At 38.8% G+C, this 15355-nt stretch overlaps 1 long non-coding RNA gene across 1 annotated transcript in view; it reads left to right on the forward strand.

The window, feature by feature from the left end:
- The first annotated feature begins 429 nt into the window (after window positions 1-429).
- Window positions 430-15355, forward strand: part of LOC130565284 (uncharacterized) — a 32407-nt gene continuing 17481 nt past the window's right edge. The window contains exons 1-3 of the long non-coding RNA XR_008964350.1: window positions 430-752; window positions 1462-1568; window positions 14338-14459. This is a non-coding gene — a long non-coding RNA (uncharacterized LOC130565284). The remainder of the gene's footprint in view (window positions 753-1461; window positions 1569-14337; window positions 14460-15355) is intronic.

The raw sequence follows: 15355 nt of genomic DNA on the forward strand, positions 1-15355 counted from the left end.
GGCTGAAAGTTTAAATCCAGCCTCTGATTCACAGGAGGTGGAAGGGACGCACACAGGCTCGGCGCGTTTGAACCTGACTACAGTAACACTTCGCTTTGAATAACCTTATCAACCCTAGAATCTCCTCATTAACATCATTAAAGGGTATGAGGAGAGATCTAAGTCTGGAAGGAGGGACCAGACCGCAGAGGAGCAGAAAAAGGTTGTCACGCGACCTGGTTAGCACTGACAGAGCCCCAACTGGTCACATGCAATATAACATGAGTATAGACTATTGTAGTGTCTATTTAAGGGTCTTACTTCTAATGTCAGAACATATGGGACCCTTTCATCATTTTGAGTCACTTTGCCCCGGAAACACATTTTGAGTTTTGTGCACTAAAGTAAAGGGACTCTATCGGCTTTCTATAAATATATAGTCATGTTTTGGCCCCACATATTATGTGTAATATAGTGATGGTGTTTATGCTCATCTGGAGTTCATTTTTCAATTTAATTAGCTTGCTTTTGACGTTAAATAACGTTCCTGTGGTAAATAGTACAGTAGTTGACAAGTTGTTTACATCATTGCCTGTTTAAAATACAGATTGGTCGATAGCATGAACGTTGAGGTAATAGAGCACCGTACTTTAATGAACATCAGAGGCTATAATGTGAAATATAATGTTTTAATCTTGCTGTCATTTGCAGTAAAGTGGGCAGGTGATCGGACCTTTGGAGATTTGTCATATTACATCAAAGAGCATCAAACAGTAAGTTTTCTTTAAGATTCATGATAACATTACTGTCTAATAAAAAGATATAAAAAGCTTACTTTTTGCTTAGTTTCTTTAGTTTTATTGAAGTTTTAATATCTCGAATGAGCTTTTATTTGTTAAATTTTTTCATGTTTCATGTCATTTTAAGCAGCACAGTAGAAATATTTTTAGTCATTTCCAAATTAAAATTTTCAATTGGCTCAGTTGAACTTTGTGAATATCACAAATGTCTGTTGAGTGACAAATTTATCAAACCTCAACTAAGCCGATTGAGAATGTAGATGTTCCTGCAGTCACTGAGTTTGAGTTGGAGTGTTTTTTACAGTAAGTTATGTGCTTTATTGATTTGTTTTATAAATAAGAATAACTTTATTATTTAATTAGATGAAACTATATAGGTTAAATGTTTTTTTTCAGTCTTAGTTTTTATTTATTTTCTGTGAATAATTATAGTGCCTCAACTTAAATATAAGTTAATTTGCTAGGGCAACATTTCTGATTTTCATTTAATTTATGTTTTTCAAAAAAGATTAACAGCATTTATTTTATTTGATTGCATTTAGGTGTTAGTTAATGACAATAACACAGCTTACGTTTCAGGTGTGCCATGGCTGTTTGAAAATGTTGTATAAACCAAAAATCATTTGCAGTCCATCCATGTTAAATGGTATTTGTAACATTTAATTATGACTTTGTATTTCAGATGGACAAAGAAACTAAAGCCTCTGGAATAGCTGTCCAGAACAACAAAACATGAAGGGTGTTCCTCACCTGTATGCGTGTCACATCTGGCACTTGATGTGCAAACAGGTTTGTGTTTTCTAAGTGATCGTTGTATTTAGCATTTTCTATTGTTGTTATTGTTCCTGCAGGGTTAATAAGCTTTTGTAAAGTCTTTTATTTTCTCTCCCAGATCCGCTTTGTTTTCAGTGAAATTACGCACCATCACCAAAACGGTAGCAGTCAACCTTTGCAGTTGTTGTCAGACCTCCACACCAGAGGGACTCGGTTTATGGTCCATCTTTGAGTTGTTCTAACTCGCCTGGCGCAGAAGATTAAGTGTTCGTTCTGTAAATCAGGTCAATATAACAACCGGTGATTAAAGACATAGCCACTGCTCCTGTGAGCCCCATAAAAAGCAGGCGATCTGGCTGCGGAATCTCTCGTAAACACAGACACGCACACGTACGAGCGCATTTCACGCTATCGCACGTGCAAACACGCGAGGCGGCTAATCCCGAGCTGAAGGCCCGTCTTAAACACACATGCACGTAAGATCTGTTTCGAGGAGGGTGATGGGTTCTGATCATCAGCTAACGCGATCTTCCCCGGAGAAACCCCGTCCACTGCGATAAGCGCTAATCCCGGCTTGCGTAGAAGCGTGACCAAGATCAATTAAACCAGCGGCAGATAGCAATCAGAGCCGCAGGCCAGCCATCAAATGAAGGGAGGAGCCAGGAGGAGAAAGAATGAGTCTTTCACTGTATCTTTCTCTTTTATCTCCCTCTTTTTTTCATATTTCTCTTTAGCCCCAAGCTGCGACTCGGGGATCGATTCGCCCCACCACAACAACAGGCCGTTATATCTTCGGCCATCATGAGAATTGTTATCTTTCTGAATGATGCTGCTGCCGGATGCATCAACAGACCGCGTCTCCAGATGTTCATGGACTATGGGGCTCCTTCTGTAATGATTTTATCTGTTGTTGATGGCGCCTACTTAACACATACAAAAACAATTCACCACATGTAGCGTGTGACGCACATCTTTTAATGTATCGTCTCGCCTCCGGATAGAAAGGAGTTTGATATCAATTTAGTTCTTGGAGTCTCATGAAAACTGACGGAGAGAGGATTAAACGTGGCAACGCACCTGGTCCCCAGTGTAACGGAGAGATAGGTAACGTCTGTAGTGGCGTACTGTGATAATAGCAATGGTTTTGCAGCATGTATTCAATTTTCTGTATGTATGGAATTTCTGACCTACATTCATGCAGAATAGGTTGTGTTTGAGATTGTATCCCACAATGCAATGCAGCTAACTTATATTTTTGTCAGGGTTTTTGTTGTCGCTCTGATTTGTCGGCCAAAATTGAGTATTCTTTGCTACCTTACTTTTTTAAGTACAAACATGTCGATTTAAAAGTAATATGAACTTTATGAAGTTTCTGCTCAAGTTCAGCTCTTTTTTTGTAAGTTACAGCAACTCATCTCTAGTGAATATTTACAATAGTACGCTGAAATTACTTTGTATTGAAAAAAAGAAGGTTAAATTAAATGTAAAAATGCATGAAAAAATGTAATACAGCAAACAGTACAGTACAGGCCATTAAACATGCATCATGTGACAACAACAATGCTAAACATACATCATGCAAAATGTTTATTTAATATGAAAATAGTTACAGAAAGTGGTATATAGTAAAAATCTTTTTTTTTTACATTTTATTGTATGATTTTTACTGTGTGATGTAGAAGTATTTTCAGGTTTTGTCTTTTATTATCCCGGAACGCATATTCGGTCTCAAACCAGCTGTGACATTTCTTGAGTTGCTGATTTTCACACTTCCTTGATTTTCATAAGTCTGTCAAGAAATTCTGAAGGTACATTTGAAGTCATTTAACGTTACTGTAGAGCTGTTTTGCAGCAGCATTTCCTCTATAGATTTCTTTTCTTGTCTTCCTTCTGCCTGAATTCACTTTCTCTTCCCCAGAGACGTGCATCCGAGCCGCTTCTGAATCTTTGAGAAGACATAGGAAACAGGAGGCTGCCCACAGACAACCCCACATTCGTGGATGTGTGTGTCCATGTGAGGCATTCGGTGAGCGTGCGACACTATGGTCTACCCGTCTTATAGCCCATCATCGGCTTTGTCTGTCTTCCCCTGAAATCAACACAGGAAATGAACCATCTGCTGTTTCTTATGACCACAGAACACACACAAACACTCACACCCTTCCCCAGTAGCCAATCCCTCCCTGTCGTTTCCAAATCTCCAATCTTGTGTTTCCTTGCTCCTGTCAAGGCAGCTTCAATTACATCCTTTCCTCCAGCTTATGTTTTGGGTGGATTACACGTACTCTCTGTGGGTAGGCTCTGTATGTAGGCTATGTCGGGCTTGCCTAAAGACAATGCTGCTTTTGTCCCCCACCAGCAAAATTCCTTCCACCGCTGCAGATTTAGAGAATCAGACAACAAAGTCGCACACTTTGAAGATGAGAATATCCCAAATAGTCTTTTTATTTGAGTTTTCTTGTTTGTTTTAGCTTAGGAAGTCTATTCAAGTTTGTTTGCCGACCGGCTTCACTTGGCGGTGACCGATTTTGATTGAAGCGGGTGGTGGTTTACTCGGGGTCTGGGAATCAGGGGCGGTTTTGTTGCCATCCTAGTGCTCATTGCGACCGTGCCAGGCTTCCTCACGGCATAAACACGGCAGTCAGAAGAACGCAGATCTCGAGCTCGTAGATCCTTGTGTCGATTCCCCTGTTTCATGCGGAATCCAAACCGGAAGTGAGCCACAGCATTTCAAAGAGTCAATGTACGCTTTAGTACCTCAGATAATTGGATGAACAATTGCACTTTATCAAGAGAATTCCGACGAAAGTGTTTTGTAGTCCGTTCGAACGGAAGATGCCCGAAATCCCTAAGTTTCCACGTCCAAACGTTACGATAATAAACGAATGCGTGACATTTTCAGTCATGCTCGCTTTAAAAAATCCTCCCAAGCTGCCAAAAAGCTAATTAGATCCTTCCTGCCAACTACATTGTCTTCCTTGCTTCTTATCAAATAACATATGTTTAAAAACAACTTCGGCTGGTAATGGGCTGAAATAACCCTTTCTCCGTCGCAGTGCCTGGTAAACTATTTCAATCTTCACATTCTCAGTTTGCTTTTGATCAACCTACTGGACCATTGACCCAACCGAGACCTTGTAAGAGGCTTGTTTTGGTTTGACGTCTTAAGTCCAAACCTTCTGTTATCTGCAACCGATCCAGCTGTCGCGTCAGTCAATATCGTACAGCCTGGTTTTCCATTCGACGAGACCTCTGACACACACAAGTCAAGAAGAAAAGAGGCTGAAAACAAAACCTGGAGGTTTGAAATGACCGAAAACGTTTCACTTCAGCACTGTAACCTTCGGCAGATATAAAAGATTGATTCTTTCTTTTGACATTTTTACTCTAAAATATTTTTTAAAACTGTGGTGCAGTGGTTAGATGTGCTACTAAAATACTGAGCTTTGGTGATAATGCAGTCAATGTAGGTTTAAATCACATTCTTCCCCCTCTTTCTCTCATCTATAGCACTGTTTGAGTTTTTTTGTCAGCATCCACACTTATCAGATCAGCGTAAAAATGAAAATAATTGCTTCCATGCGTTAGAAGGGAATTACTCAATACAGTGACCTCCACTTCCACATGAGAGGATTTACAGTTTACCCGCATCTCTACAGTCACTTGGGCACAGTAAATGGTATAGAAATGTCATACTCCGACCAAATCTCCCATAATGCCTAAATAGCAAAGCTCATCTTCTAATCTATTTGAAAAGAACTGCAGGTTCGGGCTTTAACCCTTATCCCTTTGGATCAAAGTGCCACGAGGCTCTTAAATCCAAACTAATACTGCTCTCACATGTATGTGTTTCCTAATCTCTGTACTAAGAGAAATGTTTTTGAAGTTGTTGTGTCAGCTCATATAGCCGGACCTCTATGGAAATCTGTAGTTTATATTGTTAAATATAGTTCTTGCATCACCTGTGAGATTTGCTTCTGCTGCTCCTGAGGTTGGGGAAGTGTTGCTACGAGACTCCCAATAATGTGTTTGAATGTTGAATGTGACTCTCATGAGAGTTTTGGCAAACCTAGACACAACCAAAATCTGCCTTTTTTTCTTCCCCTCCTCCCAGACTCCTACGGAGCTTCTTGTTTTAGTTAAAGGCACAAACTTCCCGTCGAGAAACACCTACTGTTTCCAAAGCCCGTGGTGTATAGTCTGCCAGGAGACTCTCTTAGCGTTGGCACAGAGGAAGGGGGTCGTCTTTCATTCAGAGACCCCTTTAACAATTCTTGTCATCCATATGGCTGCGCAGGAGAGCTTTGGGTCTTCTCTACGTCCCTCTCTGAAGATGCAAAGGGCCTGCGCTGAGCCAACACGGTGTCCTCTTCAAAATCACAGGCCTTGGAAACCCATCTGAGAAATAATGAAGAGAGAAAATCGAAAAAGGAGAATAAAAACAGCAGGTTGTGACTGGTTTCCACTAAAGTGAATGTGTGTTGCAATGCTGTATAATTCAATTTTAATGCGTTATATTGGATCCAGACAGGACAGATTGAAGAAGCCTCGCCCAGGGAATAAAACTCGTCGCTTTTTTCCGCCAGGCCCTTTCTTCCTTTTCCCTCTCTCTGTAGGGATTTTCAGAAAATATACTCTCGCTTATACAGTATCTCTGTCGCTAGCTGAGCCGCGTCGCATCTTAATTAGCGGTTTTATAGCTTTCCCAACTTTCAGTTCTTATTGCTTCACGCTTATTTTATTTAAAAGCCGTAATGGAAGCCAATTTCCCACTCTGGCTTTGAGAGCAAAAAATCATTTATAAAAACATCATCAACAACAGCTCCAGAGTGTTATGAAGGTAGTCATGGATGCTCCCGTGCTGCCAAAATGCAATATTGTCTCTTTCACGGGTGCTGGAGCCTATAATAGGTTCATTACATTTTTAGAATTATTTAAGGATTAAGGATTTTGAGTATTATTTTGAATCTAAAAATTAAGAAGAATATTTTAATGCAGAAAATGGAATATATTTGAATGTTGTGTTGGTGTGAATATGCTTTTATTAATCATTTTATAATATTAATATTAATTATAATATGTTTTTCAAAGGTTTGTTTTTCTCTTAGTCCCTTACATGGTCCTTAGTCCAGTAATGGCTATTTAATTTATATATGTATTATATATGTATTTTATGTATGTTTGTAGATTTTTGTATGTACTGTATGGGCAAATGAGGCGCTTATGGTTTCTGTTATTCTGGTGTCGGATTCGCTGAGAGATGGACGGAACGGATGGACCAGATCACCTGTCACTGCTGCTGTATATTACAACAGGTCAAACGTACAAAATATGCATCTTTTATTTTTAATGGCTGAGTGTTTAATGTCAGGGGCAGTGTTGGGTAAGTTACTCTGAACAAGTAATTAATTACTAGTTACTAATTACACATTCAATAGTGTAATTAGATTACTGTACAAATTACTCTCTACAAAAAGTATTTAAATACTTATTACTAATTACTTTCTACATCTTATGTCAACCTTGATTAGTTAAGTGAGTCAAGGATAGACATAAAACGACTCTTAATTCATTCAAATAAAACTACATAAAGTACAATTATTAACTGAATTTTAATGTCAATTCCACTATTGTATACATTACACAGTATTTAATTCAGTTACATCAGAAGTAACTGTAATTTAATTACATAACAAATAAGAGTAATCCCTTACTTTACTTTTTTAAGGGAAAAGTAATTAAATTACAGTAACTAATTACTTAGTAACTAGTTACACCCAACACTGGTCAGGGGTCAAGTCGGAGAAAACATGACCGTAGAAATCAATAAATTGGATTTTTAAATGGATGCCAGAGTAAAACAGAGGGACTCTAAGAGAGAGAGCGAGAGATGAGAAAACAAACCGGGAGAAAGAATAGCTGGAAAATTACCTGATGTTTAATCGCTCGAGGTGCGTGCCAAGTAAAATCAACGAAACAAGTTTGTGATGCGCGTGTGTATGTTTGCGCACGGTTTTATTTCTGAGTGTGTCTTGTGGACTCGAGCCAGTGCTTAAGAATATAACTTCATGTGTATCATTTTTTTGTATTTGAATGTGTGTGTGCATGTGCATGTCATGCACATAAATTACATTTTACAGAGGCAAAACATGAAACACAAATATATGCGATGGTATGAGAGAATGTTTGCCAGGATGCTTTTAGCTTGTGGGTGCTTTTTCACAACGCATTACTTAGAATCATGCAAACCTGTCAATGCTTGACTTCGCTACCCAAGCTGCGATTCCTCACGGTACCCTGTCCTGCGTGGCGATGGCTTTGCTAGCGGCCAGTGCCTTTGAAAAGAATGGAGCCCAAGGCAAGCTAAACATACTCCATCATCCGGGTTCAAGCTCTGGATCCCTCTGTTTAGATATAGGATTAGAAAGGAATGGAATGAAAAGCAAAACTTGGTTAAAGTTAAGAAAGGTCAAAGCGGTGGTGTGACCGAGAGATAGCTCGGGATGACCTGTAGGCGAGGAGGTAGCCTAAACTAACTTCTTGATTTCTGTTTGCACAAATGGAGATGGAGTTAAGGGTGATACGGCACTTGAATTCCAGCCAGAGCGAGAGAGACCCACATGCCTGGCAGCTGTTGATGAGAGCAACTTACGGTCATTTCCAATTCATCTCTATACCGGAGCGTTCAGATGTTCAGCGCACCACAGGCAGGTTAAGAGACGGACCACCGAGAAAACGTCACGCTTATCAGACGCTCTCCCACACCACCACCACCTGGTTCTTTTTATTGGCCATCTAACCTGCAATGAGGAGATAAAGGCCAACAGGCTTTTTCCATAAATGCACTTATCAGAGCCCAACAAGCTCTCTGAAACTTGTTTGACTGACAGCCCGGTTATTTGGGATTCTGCAGGCATCTGGTTCCCCCCACACTTTACGCGGACACACAAACACATGCCTCCCGCTTCGCCTTGACAGTGTTTCACGCTCTCATGCGTGCGCGAGGAGAAGTTGCGCACATACTCAAGTAATCACTGTCAGACAATTAAAAGATGCAAGAAAGATCATGCTCGCCCGAGCGTGCGCGCCCACGCGCATGCAAACATTCATTATGGATATATAGACAACGAAGAGCCCTTTATTTTGGGCAGCGGATGCGAGCCAATAAAGAAATCAAACAGTGAAAATGAAATTCTGAAGAGTGACGCGTTCACCTGCCCGACATATCAGCATGAATTTTTCATCAGGCCAGAGCTGCTATATTACCTCCGAGTCTTTAGCCAGCCACTCAATAAGAGCCCTTCTATTTCTCTCCATATGTCTCGGCGTTGAGATGTTTTTATAAACAACCCTCTCGAGCGCACAGACAAAGCGCCTCATTCAATCTGGCCTCAACATCGAGGAGATTCTGCTCATTTGCAAAGCACTTTAACTGGAAAGGTTAGGATGGGTTGGGAAAGGGCGTTAGTTGTAGGTTCACTGTTGTGTGGTTGTAAACCAAGCTTGTTATCAAGACTATGAGCAATCTGGGGCCAAGTTCTGACCTGACCCCTTAAGGCTCTGGAATTGTTTGTGCTGCTGCTTCTGGTTTCTTGGTCTGGTCGTCATATTCTGGTTCGTTGTTATCTTGGTAATACGTCATATAGAGCAGCTATTTTTATTCACTTGGAGGGCATCTAGGAGTCAAATAAGAAACAAAGTTGCAGGACCTGTTTATTTATGTTCCAGTTTGAAAGTTTTATTGTGTCTAAGCGAACATACAGGGATTTTTGTTGAGGATGTTTACCGGGTCTTATAAAAGCCTGGGGTCACGCAGTCCAAAACTCAGTTTGGTAAGACATTTTTGAGGTCTGGAGAGTTTTCCAAAACATAAACCATAATGTTGAGCTTCCCACCCTGATAACTGTCTCACTGTAATTCACATTTGTGTTGATGCGCAACATCCTGAATCAATTTAGTCAGTGGAATTATTTACTAAGCATTTTATTTAAAAATGCAATTTTCCAACCTGATCTCACAGGGAAATGTATTTTCTGAGGGGACTCTTAGCTTTTTGAATCTAGATGCAATCAATCGCGATTAATCGTATCCAAAATAAAAGTTTTGTGTTTACATAATATATGTCTGTGTACTGTGCATATTAATTTTGGACACATACACGTATACATATTTAGGAAATATTTACAAGTATTTATTTATATTTACCAATAATTTAAATGATATATTAATGCTTTTTATGTTTTTATTTTTCTTAAATTTGTGCATGTACGTGTTTATAAATACAAAATTAATATGCACATTACACAGACATATACTGTGTAATCACAAACTTTTATTCTGGATGTGATTAATCGCGATTAATCGTATCCAAAATAAAAGTTTGTGTTTACATAATATATGTCTGCGTACTGTGCATATTAATTTTGGACACATACACGTATACATATTTAGGAAATATTTACAAGCATTTATTTATATTTACCAATAATTTAAGTGATATATTAATGCTTTTTATTTTTCTTAAATATGTGCATGTACGTGTTTATAAATACACAATTAATATGCACATTACACAGACATATACTGTGTAAACACAAACTTTCATTCTGGATGTGATTAATCGTGATTATTCATTTAATCACTATTTCTTACAAATTATATGTCAATAAATGATATAATTTAATATATGTTTTATATATAGAACAATACATGAGGAATTGCTGCTTTTTATATTTGGAAAAATACAAGCACTTGGTTCCCATAACTAGAAATGGATTATTTAATATATTGCATTATATTTTCCTGTATATTCCCATACATTCTTATGAGCGCAAGGTATGAAGGTTTCAGTGGACGCTATGAGATGTTCAGATAGCAAAACTCATGTTTACTTTAGTCTTGCTTAGCCTTGTGTATGCCCCACTCAGAATCACAAAACTTCAAAGCACTTTATTCTCTATTCCATCAGACATTAGCATGTGCATCTCAACTTAATTAAATTTTTGGAGAAATGGTATTTTACAAAGAAGTGTAAGCTACTCCTCAGTTCTCGTTTAAGGTTTAAAAGATATCAAATGTTGGTTTACAGAGAAGCAGTAGCTTGTGCGTCGCACACAACTCCTCAATATTTTTAATAATGTAATGATAATGGATTTTTGAAGCCCGCAAATATGTTTAGAATCATTATTTTTCTGGTGGCCGGTCCTTATGTTACCAGATTCCAACCAGCTGCCGGGCTTGACTGAGCTGGGCTGATGTTACACACAGACGGAGAAAAAACTCACCCCTTTCCAACCTACTGTTTATTTAGATGGAGATAGAAAAATCATTACAGATTGGTACACAGATATTCCCCAGACAGAGCAGGTGTTCGTCACACGTGGCTTTTAATATATTTCTTTGCCGAGGTGAGTTTGCATGCAGATGGCTCCAGCCCTGGAAAAAAACTTTTTTTTGTTTTACTGGGTCTGGCCACCGTTGATCGGACCCCCCGAGACCACGCCAGCGTGCTCTCAAAAACGTAATGTAGGCATCATGCTAAAAAAACTAGATTGGACAAGTAGGCCTGTTCTCCCCAGGTGTGGTTTGGTCTCTTGATCTTGTGCGTTTGCTATTGGCTGGGATTTTCACCGTTGATACTCGCTTTTTCACAGCTGCTGTGGTGTTTAAGTAAAGTAAAAACAAACGCCCCGCTACTCCTGGGAATGAGTGTTAATCTGTTATTTTGCTACACCTGTTTTAGCCGGTAGATGAACATATGGCCCCCTCAGAAAAGTGCGGTTGACAAAATTGTGCTCGGGGTGTTTGAGGGATGCTTTCATTTATTTATTAATTTCGTATTTTGTACAAGAGAGAGAGCAAATGAGAGACGTTTTTTGTTTCCTGTTTCGCCGGCCACTTGCCAATAAGACTGTCCCATTAGAATCAGCATTTTTAATCAAGTTTTACAGTCTTCGTGTTGACAGAGATGTACATACCAATTCGTGAATGTGTTAATTCAACAGTTGTTTCACAGGTGACTGCAAGTATGTCGTTAAACCGGTGGATGTCTTATAGTTAGGGATGCCATAAATTATCGGCCATATTATTATTATTATTATCGGATAATAAAATTTAACCCAAAATATTATAGCCGATAAATCATAAATAATTTCCTCTGGTTAAACTTCTTCAGCTGCACGCTGCTCACAGTTACAATCAGAACAGTACTATCTGTCATGATCATTCACTTACTGCTATTAGCAAAACATTGTTGATGTACGTAGGTACAGTATTTATATTTATCTATGAATGTGTAAATTATAGGAATAAAAGCATATTGTTTGAATGAGACTGCTGTCTGAATGCTTTCTGTCTTGAGACCTGTTAGACGTGGCATTTTCTGGGTTGCTCTGGAAGAACATGTATAATTTGTTTATTAAATAAAAAATATACCAGAAGAGTTTGAAGGTTAAAAGAAAAATATTTTGTGATTAAGGTCTTACTTTATTTTATGTGTCCAACAACAAGTTTTTGTACATACAAGGTGCAAAAACACTTTCATTTTCTAATAATAGGCAGTTATTATTACTTTACTTCTTGAGTGACTCTCAAATGATTCCTTCAGCGATTCATCTGTCTAATCCCCTCCTTTCTGTCAGCCTACTCTGATCTGATTGGTCAGATGGTCAAGTCTGTTGTGATTGGTCTACCGCGTGCAGTGTCGCACATGGAACGTAGGCAGGCATTACACGGAGTGACGCAAATCAGACCTGGAACTGAAATTAGAACGACAGGTGACTCGTTCGCGTGATTCAGAGTCGACTCCTTTTTTCCCCAAGCCATTAACTTTGCTATTCGTTCACTTTCAGCTTTTCAACTTGGCAGACTGCTTACATTCACACACAGCAACATTACACACTGCATGAAATGTAATTTTAAGGACATTGTAATAGTTAATCTTTAAAGAATCGTAAAGCCCGATTCACATTTCGCGTCTTTTGCGTGCACAAGTTCATTATTTTAAATGTAGACACGCGGCATGCGCGCGCAAATAGGGAGCGATGCGGTCCCTCCGGTCGGCGCCGCATCGAGATGAAAATAGTTCAACTTTTCAGAATGCCTTACGCGCACCGCATGAGAAAGCACTGCGGCTCGCGTTTTCCGTGCGGTTTTAGACGCGAAATGTGAATCACCCCTTATAGTAGGCTTGGTACTTGATTTTCAGGGGAAAAAAGAGAATTAATGGTTACCTTGTTTTCTGCAGTGAATGTTTTCAAATAAAAGCAGTTGTCCACGTTTTGCCTTTTGTTGCAGTCTTGGGGAAGTTTATATCAATATTTAGATACTGTATATCGGCCAATATATCGGTTATCGGCTTCCACAGTTAAAGAATTATCGGTTATCGGCCTAAATTTACGTATCGGTGCATCCTTACTTTTAATGTCCGTAACCGTGTGGCCAAGGACCGGTTTATTCATAAAGTGATTGCAAGTGAAGGTATGAGTGAAAAATGACACTTTGTATTATCTCTAAGAGAATCATTTAATCGTAGGATGCTCTAAAACATTGTCAGTTCAGTTAATAATAGGAGTTGTTGTATTCTGCTGGGTCTGTTTTTGAAGTTAAATTGACTGTCTGACATTATTATATTTCACAATATTCTGTATCTAGTTATGGGTGCATTTGCACACATCACAGTGGCCTTCAGCTGTCAGATCTGTTTACTGTTTAACAGACGGTGTTGTTTATTATGTTCACACCTAAAGCTAGTGTCAGTAGAGCTGTATGATCGTGGATAATTATTTAAAACATTTCCTCGAAAAGACTTTATCGAGTTATGTGTTGTGCATTATTTACATTATCTGCCTTGCTTTTGAATTGTGTACTTTTGTTTCAAAATTGTTCAGATTTAGAATTTATTCAAGAATTTATTAAGAATTTATGCACAATAGTTAGTTCAATTTATTTATATGACGCAAGTGTGCGTCTAGGGACTCGAGTTTGGTTCTTGACTATGGACAAACATATTGGGATGCCACAGTTGATGGAACAAACAAAGATGGAAACAAAAATCTTTAATATGGTATTGTATGGTATAGCATTAAAGGAGTGGTTCGCCCAAAAATGAAAATTCTGCTTTCATTTACTCATCCTTTTGTCATTTCAAACCTGTATGACTTTCATTCTTGTGCAGAACACAAAATATATTTTGAAGAATGCAAGTCAATGGGTACCGCCGTTGTTCGATTACCAACATTCTTCAAAATATCTTCTTTTGTGTTCTGCAGAAGAAATAATTCGTCTGCAGGTTTGAAATGGGAGGTGAGTAAATGATGACAGAATTTTCATTTTTAGGTGAACTATCCCTTTAATATTGTTGGAATTACTTGACTAGATGTTTATTAGAAGGGGGCGGTGTAGTCTAGTTACAATTTGACAAAGAAAAATGTCATCCAAGTTAGAAATCTTTCTTGTTAATGAAATGCATTCTAACCGTGTTGTGTTATGTCATCGTAATCTTTGATAGAGTTGCTTTAGGCTGTTGTGTCTTCCTTACATATAAGAGAGTGAAGTCATTTTTTAATATACAGTTTCTTTTTGAGATGAATCTGTGAGATGATAATGCCACTCCATTAATATCTCTGAATTTCACCAGCCCCTGTGAAAGTCGGTGGTGTTCTTGATATTACGGCATGACTATACTGTATATAACTATCTGCTCTCACATTGACGGTTACGTGTAGAGATCACAGTTGTAAATGTAACATATCTGCTCATTTCTGTGTTGTTTTATGTTTTTCAGCTGTGGAGCATCTGGTGCCCGGTTCTGCCGATATGTTTTGGCTTTTTCTCTTGATGGCGAGATCTGTAACATGCAGACTTCTGCAGCGGGACAGCTGTGGAAGATCTCCAAAAGAACATGAGGTACGCTTACAAGTTGGTGTTTTCTGTGATTTGATGTTGTGCCGTCCATCACACTTGTGTGTGTAGCACTGTGAATGCGTTCGTGTGTTAATGTTGTACAGCGATGGGCAGCTGTGGCTCTTTATGCGCAGATGAAGGCAAAGTGGAGGGGATTTGGGGGCATGCTGGGAAAAAACACCCTAATGGACAGGAGTTGATGGAGGCCTGGATTAAAAGCCGGTGTGTGTGTTTGCGTTCTAGAGAGAGAGAGAGAGAGGAAGCGAGCGAGAGAAAGAGAGAGCAAGGATGGTATAGGTGGGTGGCAGTTAGTCTCCACCTTAATTTGGAGTAATTTCCCCTTTCTGGGCATGGTGCAGGGGATTTGTTTGGTGGCACGGTCTGGTCCAATCTGTTCCTCTGATATAACTATATATATCTCAACAGCTTTTAATCCACATTACGCGGATTTATTGTGAGATACACAGGGATTTGAGAAAATCAGCGTCTGTCACACAGAGAAGCGGAAAAAAAATCGTTTGGAATCTCTACCTTGTTTTTCAGTGTCTGTTTATCAGGGAAGTGTTTCTGATTCTTATTATTGCAATTTGTCATCCACTGGCAATTTTTTGTGTGCGTAATGTTTATGTAACGCAACATGTTTCAGTGCCTCCATATGGATTGTACAGCTAGACCAATGTTGTATATTATACACACATACTTTACTATTCAAAGGAGTCACTTCACTAACATGTTTCCTATAATCTTAAAAATCTTTTCATCTGAAGTTGTATGCTTAATGTTGAAAATATATTTTTTGCCAACAAAAATATAATCGTGCCCAACATCCTTAATATTTTATAACAGTGTTCTAATATGAATGATTTGGACCAAATAATAAAGAAAATGCACTAATAGAT

This window comes from Triplophysa rosa, linkage group LG14 (assembly GCF_024868665.1).
Source record: "Triplophysa rosa linkage group LG14, Trosa_1v2, whole genome shotgun sequence".
NCBI classification, from domain to species: domain Eukaryota; kingdom Metazoa; phylum Chordata; class Actinopteri; order Cypriniformes; family Nemacheilidae; genus Triplophysa; species Triplophysa rosa.